The following is a 15759-nucleotide window of genomic DNA, read 5'->3' as shown; positions in this document are numbered from 1 at the left end:
CGGCATTCAGGGCATGCATTATTTATCTCCAAAGGGAGTAGAGTTACTCAAGGCATCAATGAATCAATTAGTGCCGATGTTTCTTCAGAGCACTCTCAGGCAAAGATGATTAACAAAGGGAAGGGGGAGGACCTCAATCTTCAGGGGAAACCAGGGCTGACTTGAGTCAGCATCTGGAGCTGCAGTTCCACCTCAGACCTCGATGTTTGCCCAGATAGGCCTCAGTTTTTCTTGTTTGTCCAAGGGGCGAGGAGGTCTAGGTAAGCTAAAGGACCCTTCCAGTGCTGCAACTACTAGAAAGAGGGACTTGAAGGGGAAGTTTCCAACAACTGTTCCCAAGAATGATTAGAAAGTGGCCAAAGCAGTTGAAGCTCGTTAACTAACTCAGGCAACTTCAAGTTTTGGGAAAGACATTATTTTTATGGCGTAGATGATGACTCACATACCCAGAGGCAACTGTCAGCCTGCCATGACCAGCGAAGCATTTTGGACTTCTCTGCCCAGGACAAGGGTTGATATTATTTTTAGAATGCTGTAAGTAATCCCTTCATTGAGAGCATTTGGAAAACAGAATGGTAGGTGGAGCACACCAGAGCCCACACTGCTTGGACCTTATCCCTACTTCCACTCTGCTCGTTTTTGTATCAGAATGACTTTCTGGAGTTGGACTCTAGTTTGACTCCATGTTTAATGGTCATGGGAGCTAGCTTTGTGTTAAAGGCCCTTGTTCATCAAGCTCTTTGCTCAGGGGGTAAGGTTAATGGTCATTGGATTTTCTTTCACTTTTCACTTAGTGACCCTGCTTGTTCTGCAATGAGCCACAGCACTACTGAAACCTCATGGTACGTATAGGACCCCACACAGAGTCAACAAGTGGCATAGTGGTTAAGGCACTGGACTCTCAACATAGTTCACTGCAGTTTGAGTCCTGGACCTGGAGGGTTGAAACTCCTGCTGGGCACAAATGCATGGGTATCCCAAATTCCAAGAATGCAGAGAGGATTGTAGCATGGTCATCACCCCCTGGGGGGCGATTTCTCACTTGTCTCTTTCCAAGCACATGCACCCCATAGTAAAATTCTAAAAACATAGGACCCCAGGCACTCATTCCTCTGCCTTATACAGTAAGCAAGATGTTTCATCTTGAGCTCTTAGACTTGTATCAAATAGTTACAAGCCTAGCTCTACTAGCATCTCAAGTGCTCCACAGCTTGTACTTAACATTGCACCACCCTAAGCTTCCTTATTTTCGTTAAGGAGGCCACCCTTCATAGCCAACATCTGACTTTAGATGATCTGGTTCCATCTTAAGAGGTCTTGATCCATTTTCACCTTGCCATCTTCATTACCACCATTCTGATCTAGGTTTCATTGCTTAACCTGGATGACTAGGGTAGCTTCTGCTATAAGTTCTTGCTCCTTGTGATGCATACATCAGTACCTTCCAGTAATTGAGACTCAGCACACACCTTTGGGATGAAGGTCAGATTGTTCTTTAACCAAATCCTACAGCAACTAGCCCACCTCTGCCCTCATTGTCCAACCATATAGCTCCCAGGTGCTCACCGTGCTCGTCATTATCCCTTACAACTGTCCCAAGCTTATTCATGCCTCAGTACCTTTGCACTGGCTATTCTAGTCTAAGGGCCTTGGAAGAGGCAGTCAGAAATAACTTCAGTAACATCAGCCCTGTCCTGGTCACCAGATCTAAAGTTACAGCAAACCTTACTGGAGTTAGATGTGGGCATGCGTTATATGGGACGATTAGAGTATTATCACATGGAGATATGCAATTCTCCAAAGTTTTTCATCCCAGAAGGATTAGAACTCTCAGGTAGGCAACAAGTTTGCAGCAGGGTTGGATAATTTCTGAGTCAAGGTTAAGAACCATCTAAATGGTACACATCAGAGCAGCTAGGAAGTTTTTTGGTAGACGTTTGGTAGCAGTTGCATTGCTGGTAGGATGAGCACCTGTTGGCAAAGAGATCAGGTCATTTTTTCACTCATGTCTCTGCTTTACATCCATCCTAAGCATAGCACTTGGGTTTTTGTTTTCAAGGCTACTTAAAAACTCTGGTAATATAACGCAAGCTTGTATTATGGGTCACATATTCCTGGGTACCACCTGATTTGTTCAATTCAGTTTTGATCTAGAATGCCTGTTGGAGTCCTTATGCAATAAAATGCCACCTAACAGGAAGCACACTTTTGTAACAAATAGCCGAGCTGTAGCTAGTCACAGCTGAGCATCAGTCAGTCATACTGGCCAAGTGTTCAAATCATGTTCACATCAGGCCAAGTATCCAAACGTAACTAGTGGAGCCAACTCAGCACCTCACTTCCCAGCACTGCCTGCCTTCCTACTTCAGAGTTCTTAAAGACTGTTCTGGTTCTCAGGGCTACCTATATTTCGGAAGCTTTTGCTCAGGTATGCTGCTCACTTCCTGAAGTCTCCATTTGGGTACTTCCTGCATGCCCACTTGTTCCTCAAAGTAGCAGAAAGTTCCCCTGTAACTGCAGCCCGGACACTACCACAACTTCATCTATGTGATCTTTCCACTCCAACGCCAAGTGTTCAAACTAAGTAGTTTCCAGATCCCAGATCAGAACTACAAAGAGGGAGAGCCATCTGGCCAGGTATTATTCACACACACCATGCCCTCCATTATTGCATGACCTTGGCTATGCAAGTCATGCATCCACCCTCAGCCAGTCAGCTGTAGCCAGGACTGACTGCCATGTCTTTCCAGTGTACTGGAGACAGAGCTGGCCAGTAGTCCTGTCTATGTTAACCACCAGGTCAACAATTGACTAGAGTTGGGACTCTAGGGAGCGCTGGTATCTGAAGGTCACAGGTGGATTACTATGACCATAGACCTTCCAGGAAGGGAAGAGGAGGGACAGCAGTTAGAATCTGCTAGAAAGCAGATCTGAATTGTAGCAAGAACAAAGCTATGTGGGCTTCAAAATCCATCACCTTGTCCTTCTGCTAGCACTACATCAGAGGCCCTTACCCCAGTCACTTGACTTCCCTGTCACCCTGGTCAGGAAGAGACATCCTCTTGTCAGTCCAGGCCCCACTCTGCCCACTCCTAGTCACTTCTAGGCCATAACTCATGGCATAGCAGGCAGGTACAGCTATTGTCTATGGTTTGCATGCACTGGTGGGGCAGTGTCTGCTCTTAGGGACTCACAGTACAGTCAGGGGAGAAGATTAGCCACCTGCCAAGCAGCATGTGCAGCTGATGTGTGACACCCAGGGTGCTCACTCTTGGCCCTCCCATGTCCACTATGGCAGGTAGTTCTAGACAGACAGCATCTTGACTCCATCTTGCTTTTTGCCTTGAGTGACATCACAGCATGGATGCACGTGGGAGGCTTGTAAGTGTCAAGACACCACCTCAGATTCAACCTTTGGCCAATGAAGATGGGAAGCACAGAATGGATGGCTCCACTTCTCAGACCCTGGATAGAGGGGGCTACAAGGCATTTTCTTGCTTCCCCAGTGACCCTAGTAGATGATTCTAGTTGCTCAAAGAAACCATAGTTCAAGGTATTTGCATGCTTCCCAGGTGACCTTAGTGGGTTCTATTTGCTTACAGGTGAATTTCAGGAGTACTGTTCTAAAACTTTTGTCTACTTCCCAGGAGACCCAGGTAGATCATTCTAGTTGATCAGAGACAACTGCAGTGGAACACCCTTTAATATTAGGGACCCTCTCCTAGGCTTTAAGGCAGTCTAACAAGCTACCTGACTGTGCTCCAACACCCATTTTAGGCTCCACTATTCAAGGGAACTGGAAAACATGAAATACACAGGGCATGTGTACTACAAAGATGACAAATATTACAAGAGCCATGATTTAGTCCAGAGGAAAATAGGATTGACCTCATAGGGGCAGGCCTCATATAAAGAAGTCATCTGAACCTCTGCCCAAGAGGTTAATATAGAACTTTTATAAAATCACATGCAGGATTTTTGTAGACTGTTCTGTAGGCAACAGAGAAAGCTGACAGGCATTAATAGGGCAGTGGGATTATGCGAGAAATTGAGGATTGGGACAATAAAAAGGCCACACTGACAGGGAAGCAGCTCCAGGGGTCCATTAGCAAGAACTCAACACTTGGCTGATAGGAATAGATGCATATTTCTCCAGTAACGAAGGCTGCGAGAAATTTCCTCAGAGGAGCTCAACAGTTAACGTAATGGCTATGTTGCTGGACTCCCATGTAGTCGACCGCAGTTTGCATCCTGGACTTGGTGGCTTAAAACTCATGCCGGGCATGTGTGTGTGCATGCCCAAGATCCCGAGAGGAGAATGGAGGAGAATGGATTGAGGCATGGCCATCCCCTCTGGGGGGTGATTTCTCGCTTTCTGTCTCTGTCTCTCTCTGTCTGGCGAGCACACACACCCTATCACAAAAATCTCTTCAAAAAAAGAAAAAAAACCTGTAGCTTCTTTTTGCCATAATTTTTGTAAGAGAAAAATGTGTATAGGGGGAGTGTTACAATTTCTTTTAAGGAAACTTGTTTTGCAGAAGTTGTCAGAGACCCTTCCCTTGCCATGGGTTTGTGTCCCCATCCCTGGCATGCACACACATGTCCCAGACACCCAGTCTCCCATCAGCCTTGGTCAGGAAGGCATGCCTTCTGATAGGGCTTGTGAGCCCAGCCCCACACTTCAATGCCCAGGCTAGCAGCTTGTCCATACTGGCCAGTCTTGCAGTTCCTATTCAGCATAGGAAAATCTAGGCCCCATTTTAAGAGCTGTGGTTGGGGAAAACTTTGTGTCTATCACAGAGATGGACAACCCACGTAGGAGCTCACGAGGACCCACCCACATCAGCTAGTGGAGATGATCAGGAGACACTGGGTCATGCAGCTGAGTCCTGCACGAACACGGAGTGGGTCACGGCTATGTTGGTGGCACATTGGCACACCCTTATCTGTTAGGTCACTGCTGCATGTGCTCGCAAGGCACCAATTCAGAGAGAAGTCTATCAGAGGGCCTAAGCTAGGGGGTGGGAAGAGCAGTTAAGGCAGGAAGACTGCAGAGAATAAGCTCAGGAGCCAGGAACACTGGAGGATTAACTAACTCCATCTGCAGTCAGTCCTTAAAGTCTCACTTCACCTGTGCATTTTGCACTGCAGTGCAAATAGAGCTCCCAGCTGCAGCTGGTTCTTTCAGAGCATGGGGTAGTTCCAACACTTGATTGTTAACCAACTAGTAGAGAAATCCTCTGGACTAGAGACAGAACTTTGCCCGAGTCTCTAAACTCACCTATTCACAGTTCAGGGAATAACAAGATCGTTCAGACAGCAGGCTGTTCCCAAACTAGCTCTTGTCTTTGGCAAGACAGTCAAATTTCTACTGAGCCCAGGTGGTCATAGTCTCCGTGTGGTTTACAGAGCACGTTGTGGAGAATGTTCAGCTCAACGGGGAGACCTAGCCATTGGGTACCCCTGTCTGTCACATAAGGAGTGGAGTTTAAAGATCAAATAGCTGTATGATGCTTGGGACCCAGGTCAGTAGCTGGTGCTGAGATCGTAGGCCTGAAGGGAGTGAGAGCCACTTTCCAGCCCCAGGCTCTGCTCCCCAGAAAGCCATTTTCTCAAGTTAGCCCTTTGTGGGAATTTTTCTTCTAGCCCTGCCTAGTACGCAGATTTACTTATATTACAAAGTCACTTAGTAGACTTAGGCCTGTAACTACTACATACACGTCTTAGTAACAGGAAAAGGAAAAACTTGCCTAAAGTTCTTAGGAAAGGACAAGATTGGGTCTCAGGGAGCCTGACCCCAGGGCCTGCACATGTAATCCAGCCCCTCATTCTACTGGCTCAGAGTTGAGGATTCAGCTGTGCCCAGCACACACCCCTCACTGCTTCTTCCCAGGTATTAGGCTTTCATTATGAGGGGAAGGTGAAAAAAGAAAAGAAGTACCTCACAAAGGGGCTCGCGGGGTTACAACAGCTACTAGACCCCCTGATCCCTGACCCCCACCATGAGGAAAGAGCCCAGTTTATTTAAAGCCCTTCCAGGATCCGCTGACAGCAGTTAGGACTTGGGATTGGCATTCTTTCCTGTCTGCTCCCGCCCTCCTCCAAGTGAGTTCTCCAAGCTCAGTGTCCTTTCGAGACTGCATACAGCCCTGTGAAGTGAGTCCTGGGTCTCCTGGGACTGGGCTGGAAGAGTTGGGGTGTCCCACAGGGTCACACAGTGAGGGACCTGCTGCCAGACAGCCCACATCTCTCCCTGTGGGTCCAGAAGTCCCATGTGGAACCTAAAGCAGGTCAGGGCATGGGGCTCCCTCCAGGGTTGGGGCTTTTGGAGGAGAGCTCTGAGAGGCAGGAGAGGAAAAAACAATCTTGAAAGCTTTAGGAAGGCTTAAGAATGAGTTTTAACAGAAAACTTCAGGATGGAGAGCCCCATTCCCTTTATATTTCACTTTCCTTCCATCCTCTGCCCTCAGTTTGCTGGCTGGGAGAGAAATAAAAGCTTTTCAGGGTGCCAGCACCCAGTTAGTCCTCTATAGAGGAGAGGCCTCCCTCCTGGTCATCTTTAACTTAAAGCTACATCAGCATTGCTCTCTTCCCCTATTCTGGTCAGAAAACATGACAACTTCTTAACTTGCCTAAATGTTGGAACATCTCAAAAGACAGTCTAGTAAGCTTCTTCCCACCCCTCTGTAAAGCTGGCTTATTCAGAGTAAAGAAAGACAGTATCTTTGCATAACAGGTTGGAGCAAAGACCGAGACAGAGGCTGGAGAGGGTCCTTTTAATTCTCTTCCAGGTGCCAAGGCCTCTGCCCATTGGCTGGTGATTTTGCCCCTCAATGTCTTTCACCTGGGTCCCACAAGCAGCAGCTCCTGGCCATATTTAATCCCAGGTGCTATTTACAAGGGGCGTGACCCCTTGCTCCTTGTGCATGTCTTGCTATCTCGGTATAATTATTAATGTTGGAGCCTTCCCCTTGCAAATGTATGTGCATTTTGCCAGTACATGGCCCTGTTTATAGAGGAAGCTATATATTCTTCTAGAGCTAACCTGAGCCTTGCAGATCAGCATAAGGGACAAAACCATATGCAGGTGGGACATACAAAGAGGTGCTGGAAGGGCATGGGGATTTCACAGGCCCCTGTAAAAAAGTCACATCTGCAGGCATAGCTGCCCCAAGGCCCCAGAACCCCAGACCCTGCCTCACATGAGCAGCCCCACATTACTTCTGGCTTTTTCCTTGTGTGCTCCATGCCCAGTGCCCAGATACCCTTCAGTTCCCAACATAGATGCTCTCCTGATACCGAGATGTGGGATTCATTTGTAGTTTTATTTAATTCCTTATAAAACTGTATTTGAATATACACTGCTCTGAGTCCAATCCCAGCTCTGCCACTGGCCAGCTGTGAACTCTGGATCAATTCATTTGCTTTTCCTTGACTGTTTCTCCATCTGAAAATGGGATACTCCTAGCCTAGGCATATGAAGATTAAATTACTTAATATCTGTAACTCTTTAGAAGAGTGCATGTAAAAAGGGTCTGCTCATTAAAAATTAGAGGATTGGGACCAACAAATGGTGTGGTGGTTAAGGCCCTAGACTACGATACGGTCAACCATGGTTTAAGTCCTGAACCTGGCAGTTTGAAAATCACATTGGGTGTGTGTGCATGTGTGCCTAAAATCCCAGGAGAAAAATGGAGGAGAAGGGATTGTGGTGTGGCCATCCGACCCAAGGGGGTGATGATTTCTCACTTTCCCCCTCATTGTCTCTGTCTCTCTCCTCTCCAGTGAGAGCACACACTGTATGACAGAACAAACAAAGCTCCCTTTGTTTCTCTTCATTCATTTTCTTTTTATAAAGAATTATTTGGTATTTATTTATTTATTTGTTATTAAAATTTGGCCAGAGAGATACACAGAGAGAGAGGGAGTGAGAAAGCAAGCCGCCAGGTCCAGGGGTTGAACTGGTCAGCCTGGTGGGAGGTCCAGCACCTTAACCACCACACCACCTGCCAGCCCTTTCTTTTTCCTATTTCTAACAGTTGCCAATATCTTCTTCAAGCAAAAAAACCTTCAGTCTTTAAAACCTCCTTGGGAGTGGCCAGCAGGTGGCATGGTGCATAAGGCTCTGAACTCCCACATGACCAACCATGGTTTGAGCCTCCTACTGAGAGGCTCCCTTTTTCACTTTCCTTCTCTGTCTCTCTCTGGTGAGTGCACATGCCTTATAGGAAATTAAAATAATATTGGTAATAAAATAATTCTTTATAAAAAAAAAATCTTTGGGCTGGCAGGTGGTGTGGTGGTTAAGGGTGCTGAACTCCCATATGGCTGACCTGGTTTGAGTCCTGGACTTGGTGGCTTGCTTTCTTGCTTCCTACCCCTACTCTCACTCTGTCAGTCTTTGGTTAAATTTAAAACAAATAATAAGTAAACAAATAAAGTTAAATAATTCTTTAAAAAAAGGAAAAGAAAAACTTCCTTAGGAATAATTACATTAAAAAATAAAATCTGACACAGAATCCCTATATTTAAAACAATATCAACTAAAGGGGCCAGCAGGTAGTGTGATGGTTAAGGTCACTGGACTCCCACATGGTCGACTGCTGTTTGAGTGCTGGACCTGGTGGCTGGCTTGCTCTCTCTCTCACTTTATCCCTACCTGGTCAATTTAAAACATAAATAAGTAGTATAAATAAAGTTAAATAAAAATAATACTTTAAAAGAAACCAAAAAACAAAAAACAATATCAACTATCAATCCTTCAGGTGATTTAAATTTTTACTGGTGGGAAATGACTAATGAAACACTTCACCACTTAACTAGTCTACCACCTCCATGTACTCATGGATGAGTTAACAGTTTTATGGAAATCAGATGCCATAATTGCTTATTTTTTAATTTAAAGAATTATTTAATTTAATTTATTATTATTATTATGTTTTAATTTAACCAGAGAAAAAGAGAACAAGCTGCAAGGTTTGGGACTCGAACTGTCACCTGCCAGCCCCAGTTGCCACAATTCTCTTATTATTTTTTTGAGAGACTTTTGATATAGGGCATGTGCACTTGCCAGTGAGACAGAGAGAGGCAGAAAGACAGAAAACACAAAATCACCCCCAGACAGTGTGGTACTGCCATAAAGACACACAGAGAAAAATGAAATTGAATAGAGTCCAGAAACAAAGCCATACACCTACAGTCAAATATGATGCTGGGACAATTTAGATAACTACGCACAAAAGAATGAAGATGAACCCCTATGCCTCCACTTACACATAAAATTAAGTCAAAATGAAACAGATCTAATGTAAAAGTGAAAAATCACAAACTCTTAGAAGTAAACAAAAGAATAAATCATTATAACCTAGGATTTAGCAAAGATTTTTAGATTGGACACAAATGTACATGCAAATAGAGTGGACTTTATCAAAATTAAAAATTTTTGTGAATCAAAGGATACTATCAAAGAAGTAAAACAAAACCTCATATAATCAGAGGAAATATCTGTAAATGGAACATCTGATAAAATTCCAGAATCTTAAATATAAAGAACATTTATAACTGAATGCCAAAGGACAAACCAATTAATTAAAAATAGACAAAGCACTTGAATAAACATTTCTCCAAGATATACAAATGGTCATAAGCACATGGAATGAAGATCAACATCATCAGTCACATGGGAGATGCAAAGCAAAACCTCTGAAATATCACTTTCACTCTCACTAGGATGTCTAAAACATATTTAAAAACCCTGAGGAAATATAACATATGTTGGTGACAATGTGCAGAAACTGGAACCCTTGTGTATAGCTGATGGAAATGTAAAATGGTGGAAAACAGTACTGCAGCTCCTCAGTAAATTAAACCTACAGTTACCCCATAACTTAGCAATTCCACGGTTAGGTATATACTTAAAGTAATTAAAACAGGGATTCAAATAAATATTTGAACACAAACATGCAAAGCAGCACTATTCATAACAGCGAAAAGGTGAAACAAACCCACCAAATAAGCCATCACTGAGAAAAGACATAAACAACATGTGGTATATCCACAGAATGGAATATTATTTAACATTAAAGAATGAAGTACTGATACATGGTATGATGTTGATGAGCTTTAAAAACATTACACGGAGTAAGGCCAGATGTAAAACATCACAGAGTATATGATGCATTTATAGGAACAATCCAGAACTGGTATGTCCACAGAGAGATTGGTAGTTGCCAGGAACTTAGAGAGAGGGAAAACGGGAAGAGGGGGAGAGGAGGGCTGCTCTCTGGGAAGGGGGTCTACTTTGGAGTGAAGGTTTAGGAACTAGTGGAGGTGTTGGCTGTGCAATATGCTGAATGTATCAAATCCCACTGACATACACCTCACAACTACTGATGCTGTGGAATGTGAATGAAGTAAATCCTAGTGGTTATGCTCTCTAAAAATGGCATTGTTTCAGGACAAGCAGATAGTGTAATAGTTATGTCACTGGTCTCCCACACAGTCAACCGTGTTTCAAGTCCTGAACTCAGTGGCTTAAAAGTCACTCTGGATGCAAGTGTATGCATGCCCAAAATCCTGAGAGGAAAATGGAGAAGGGATTGTAGCATAGCCATCTCCCTGAGGAGTGATTTCTCCTGTTCTGTCTGTCTGTCTCTCTGGTGAGCACACATGCCCTACAGCAAAAATCTTTCCAAAAACCCTCCCAAAATAAAAAAGGCATTGTTTTTACAATGAGAAGCTGAGTTTTACAAAATACTCATTATATGTTTTCATTTACATGAAAATTCTACGAAAGGTAAAACTACTCTATGGAAAGAAAAAACAGACTGTCCCAGGCTGTCTGGGACCAGGACTAGGTGCTGACCACAAAGAGGGATGAGAGAAAAATGTTCTGTGTCTTGACACTGGTGGTGATAATGGGGTTTTAGGTCTGTCTAAACCCATTGCACTGTGCACCTGAGGTAGGTATTTTTGTTATGTGTCATTTTCACCTCAATAAAGTTGGTTTTTAAAAGTTAAGTGTTGATTTTTCTTTTAACACCAGCAATGGCATCTGATGTTAATTTACTTTCCTGTTATAATCAAAATGTGATTACGCTGCCTCAAAAGCAAAACAGTGGGGACATTATCAATGGAAAGTAGTCACAAGCAAAGCCCCGACAGCTACAATGACTGAGCATGGGTGCTGCTTACCAGTTCTGGGAGAGGACAAATAGTTCCAGTGTTCATATATAATCCTTCTACTGCAATGAAACGTCGTGTTACACGAGCCTTGCGAGGATTCTTTCAAAGAGAAAAGAACAGACATCTTAATGTTAACAACTCTAAATACAAAATCTGTTACACACTCACTAGCACATTACCTAATGAGATATATTCATGATAATAATTGTCAGGATGTCACAGGTTTGGATTCCCAGGTCAGCCTGAAAGTGTGCTGGAAGCCTGCACACCCACAATCCCGACTAACTGGAGGGCAGGGGCAAAGAGATCCCGGCATAGTGAGCCCCTGCTGAGGGTGCTTCTCCTGGTTGCTCCTCCTCTCTTGCATGCACACACATTCTCTACCATGTTTAAAACAAACACACTCAAATAGTCTGAATAAATTTAAATGCTTTCTTCTCTCAGACACGTTTTTTCTATTTACAGCATCAACTAGGGGAGCTCACACACTCACAAACTATTTAGGTACTCTAAAAACAGGCAAAACTCTCAAACCCCGAATGGCTGTAAGGGGCCTGGGAAGGCTTTCTGGGGAGATAGTGATGAAGCTGAGACCCCTGGGTGACATGGTTATAAGCCACTGGTTGAAACTGCAAGTCTAGGATTGTGTGTTTCGATGTCTGTAAAGTTTACCTCAAAGAACAATCACTATGATGACCATAACCACCTTCCTTCATCACTGTGGAGGAGGGTGCAGAGCAGGGGAGGCGCAGAAGGCAGGACAGCAGCAGGATGCTGACAGGCATGTTTGGGAGGCTCACAGGGACTCACCACACTGCTGTGCTTCCTGTGCACGCTGGCACGCTTCAGTAACGAGGCAGAACAGATGGACTTGCTCTCTCTCATCTATGAAAAAACAGAGAAAGCCCCTTTCCTTCCTTATTCCTCACTAGCCCATCCAATGGTCAAGAAAAACTCAACTACAACCTTGTCCAGTGAGGTTCCAAGGTGATGGGGAGGGACCTTTTCCAATAACACACACCTACACTCACAGCCCATTTACAGCACATCACAAATGAACTCTCAAATGCAGAAAACTACACAAGCTTGTGCTATGCTGAGCTGAAAAAGGACAGAAACACACAGAAAGGGAGTCCACCACTCATTTTCTACTTGAAGGTTTCTCACATCTAAGCTTTTACTCCAATGAAGAACCAGGAACTCAAATAACAGAACAATGCTTTAAAGGGTATTCAAACATGCTTTAAAGCTTCTTTATTTCTTACATAAGCAAGAGAGACAGAGTGAGAGTGAGAGCATCAGCACTCCAACAAGGTTTCTGACCTTGTGATCCATGCCCAACCTCCAGCCAGGCCTGGCTCATGGTCAGTGCGTGCCCAGTGAAGTCACGGAGGTCTCCAGACTTAAACTGGGAACCTTCCCATGTGGGATCACTTCATATTGCTTTGCATTGCATCTGCCTGACCTTTAAGAGGTATTAAGAACCCATAGCTTAAAAAAAAATGTTTAAATATATGAAAGGGTCTTCATACAGTTAATAGAAAACATATGTTATGAAAAAGCTATGCATTGATTTAAAAATCTTTATGCACCAATATAAACTAGTACTTTAATTCCATTTTTCCACAAACTTTTTGAAGTCTCCTTATAAAAAAATATACCTCACCGATATTGCTCAACCACTTTTACTCTCTGTGTCAACTCAAAAACTCAGTGCCATGGACTTAGTGAAACATGCTAGGAGTCACAACAGAGCAACCACCTTCACCTCAAGACATCCTGTCTCTTCCTGCCTCTTAAAAGAGTAAGTATTTTTCTTTTTTTATTGTTAAAATTTACGGCCAGTGGAAACATGCACTTGACAGACAGATACAACCAGACAGACAACACAGAGAGACAAAGAGAGGGAGGGAGAGGGAGAAGGCAAAAGTATCCCAGTGGGGCATGGTCACACCATAATCCTCTCTCCTCCATCTTGTGGAAATTTTGGGCACAAAAACACATGTGTATGGTGTGTTTCTCAAGTGAGTGGATCCAGAACTTCAACCACATGGTTGGCCATGTGGGATGCAGCTCATTTAACCCCTAGGCCACAGTGCTGTCCCAGTATGTTTCTAATGATTTAAAATATTCAATACAGTAATCCTGGGAAATGGAATAGTTAAAAATAAATTAATTAAAAAATAAGCTAGTTATAACATACAGTAATATTTTTTGTCTTTTTAGTATTTACATGTGTTTATGCATTACCTTGTTCAAAATCAGGATTTTGCTTTAAGACTTGATTTTAAAAAATTTTGTAACAATTTCCACATCATCTGATATTATTTAAAATAAGATTTTAGTGGAGAGTCTACCTTGGGGGTATACTATAAGTCATTAATATCTATTTCACTAATGTTTGATTTAGATAGTTTCCCACATTTTGCTTTTTTTACACATTGCGACTAACTTTCCATCTTTGATACTACTTCTGGTTATTTTCTAAAGATAACACCCCAGATGTAGGTCAAAGGGCATGAATAAAGATCCTTGAATATACCTGCCCATTTACTTTCTAGAAAGGTGGTGCCAACAAGCTTTCCCCATTATTATGAGAGCATCCTTTCTCTCCACCCCTGTGATGACACTAATTATTACTATGAAAAATGTCCCTTAATTTGACAGACAAGACCTCCTAGCTTAAGTTCTTTGCTCAGTAGTGGGGTCAGGTTAGGCTGTATTTCACTTGTTCATGAATATTCCTTCTGCTCACATCTACTGCCCCTTCCTGCTTTGTTTTATTTTTTAAAATAAGAATTATTTTTATTTAATTTTGTTTATTTATTTATAACATTTGAACAGAGAGGGAGAGGAGGACGCATGAGAAAGCAAGCCTCCAGGTTCAGAACTTGAACCGCATTCCTCTATGTGGGAGTCCAGTGCACTTTACCATGCCACCTGCCAGACCCTGCTTATTCCTGTTTAAACAAGCATTAATATGGGGCATACAAACCCTACAGGAAAAGGGAAGAGAAAACATCTCTAAGAATCACAACACTTGGGAAACTGACAAAATTAGTGAAACTGACAAAAGTAGTCCAATCCAAGCCTGGACTGAATCACAGTATTTTAATTCACTTTTGAGGAAAGAGAAGTAATCAAGTAGAAAATACTGAAAAAGTTAGCAGATTATATGAAAATAAAGAGTACTTCTGAGAACCAAAATGTAGGGGGCAACCTTGTGTATTAGGTGGAACACAGACCCCACATGTCTAACCAGGATATGAGTTCCAGCCTGGTTGACTTGAAACACCCTGGCACGTGGATGTGTGCCATGATGGAATGAAGAACCCGATGGACCCTGCTGGGATGAAGAACTGGGAGGAAAAAGGACTACAACACACCCTGCTGGGCGGTGTCCCTTTGGCATGCACCCTTTATCATAAAGAACCCCTCAAAATGCAGTGTTACTGAGGAAGTCTATGTGTGGCAGGGAAATGTGGTTTAAATTAATGAGCAAAAAAGTAAAAATTATAAAGTAGAGATAAATTTCAAGATAATTTCTTGTTATTCATTTTAAAAAGTTCCACAGAGGGACCAGCAGATGGCGTAGTGATTATATTGTGGGACTCTCACATGGCCAACCATGTTTTATTCCTGGACCCTGAAAATCACACTGGGTATGGGTGCAGGTGCCTATGTGTGTGTGCTGAAAATCCTCAGAGAAGGGACTGTGGTGTGGCCATCCCCCCTGGAGAGTGATTTCTCATTTTCTTTCTCACTGTGACTCTCTCTCTGGAGAACACTCATGCCCTAAGGCAAAAACTTGTTTAAAACAAAAGTTCTATGGATTATAAAACTTGCAAAACATACATAGAAATGTGAGTGTGATGTTCTCCAAATCTGTATAAATAACTTGGCAAAATAAACAACAGCAACCTGGCTCACATGCTCTTCAACCTGCTGGCTACCACTGTTCCACCAAATCAGAAAAAGGGACAACTCTTTATAATCTGCATAAGGAAATGAATCTGGGGAACACTCTTGAGTTTGAGATTTTCCCTGCAGATTCTGCACTGGATGAGTGTGAGACAGTGGTCCATAGTAGATGTGGCATACAGCAATGAGTCCAGGGAAAGGGAGATTAACACAAACTTAAAAAATGTAGAGTATTTTTGTCAATTATTTTCACTACAGATGCAGCTGGTTATAAGCAGCATCAGGAAGTCCACCACAAAGAGGCATCTAAGACATGATGTGGTGGCTGGGTCCCAGGTGGTATAATCTCCCAATGTCCTGCTGAGCACCACAGCCCAAGGGAAATGAACGGCTGCTCGAATGGTGATGCTTGGAACGTACTTGGGCAGTGCCCCTCAAGCCAGACACCTGGAGCAGACTCCCAACCACCACCAGCACCAGGAGCTCTCAGGTTTCTGAGAGGAGGAACCGGACACAGGGCTGCAGCATGGACAGAGACCACTGGGCAGTGGTCCCCACAGGTGGCAGCTGCCCAGGACTCCAGGCAGAGGTGAGATGGGAGAAGGGCCCCAAGTTGTTCATAAATTACTAAACCGGGGTCTGCTGCCACTCTTT

At 43.5% G+C, this 15759-nt stretch overlaps 1 pseudogene; it reads right to left on the bottom strand.

Moving 5' to 3' along the window:
* Positions 1 to 11163: 11163 nt before the first annotated feature.
* The window catches only part of LOC102486886 (serine palmitoyltransferase 1-like), a 21131-nt pseudogene continuing 16535 nt past the window's right edge, over positions 11164 to 15759 (bottom strand).

Source organism: Tupaia chinensis, unplaced genomic scaffold (genome assembly GCF_000334495.1).
Source record: "Tupaia chinensis unplaced genomic scaffold, TupChi_1.0 Scaffold000409_1, whole genome shotgun sequence".
Lineage (NCBI taxonomy): Eukaryota > Metazoa > Chordata > Mammalia > Scandentia > Tupaiidae > Tupaia > Tupaia belangeri.
The sequence above is the reverse complement of the archived record's forward strand: the minus strand, read 5'-3'. Positions and strand labels throughout refer to the sequence as shown.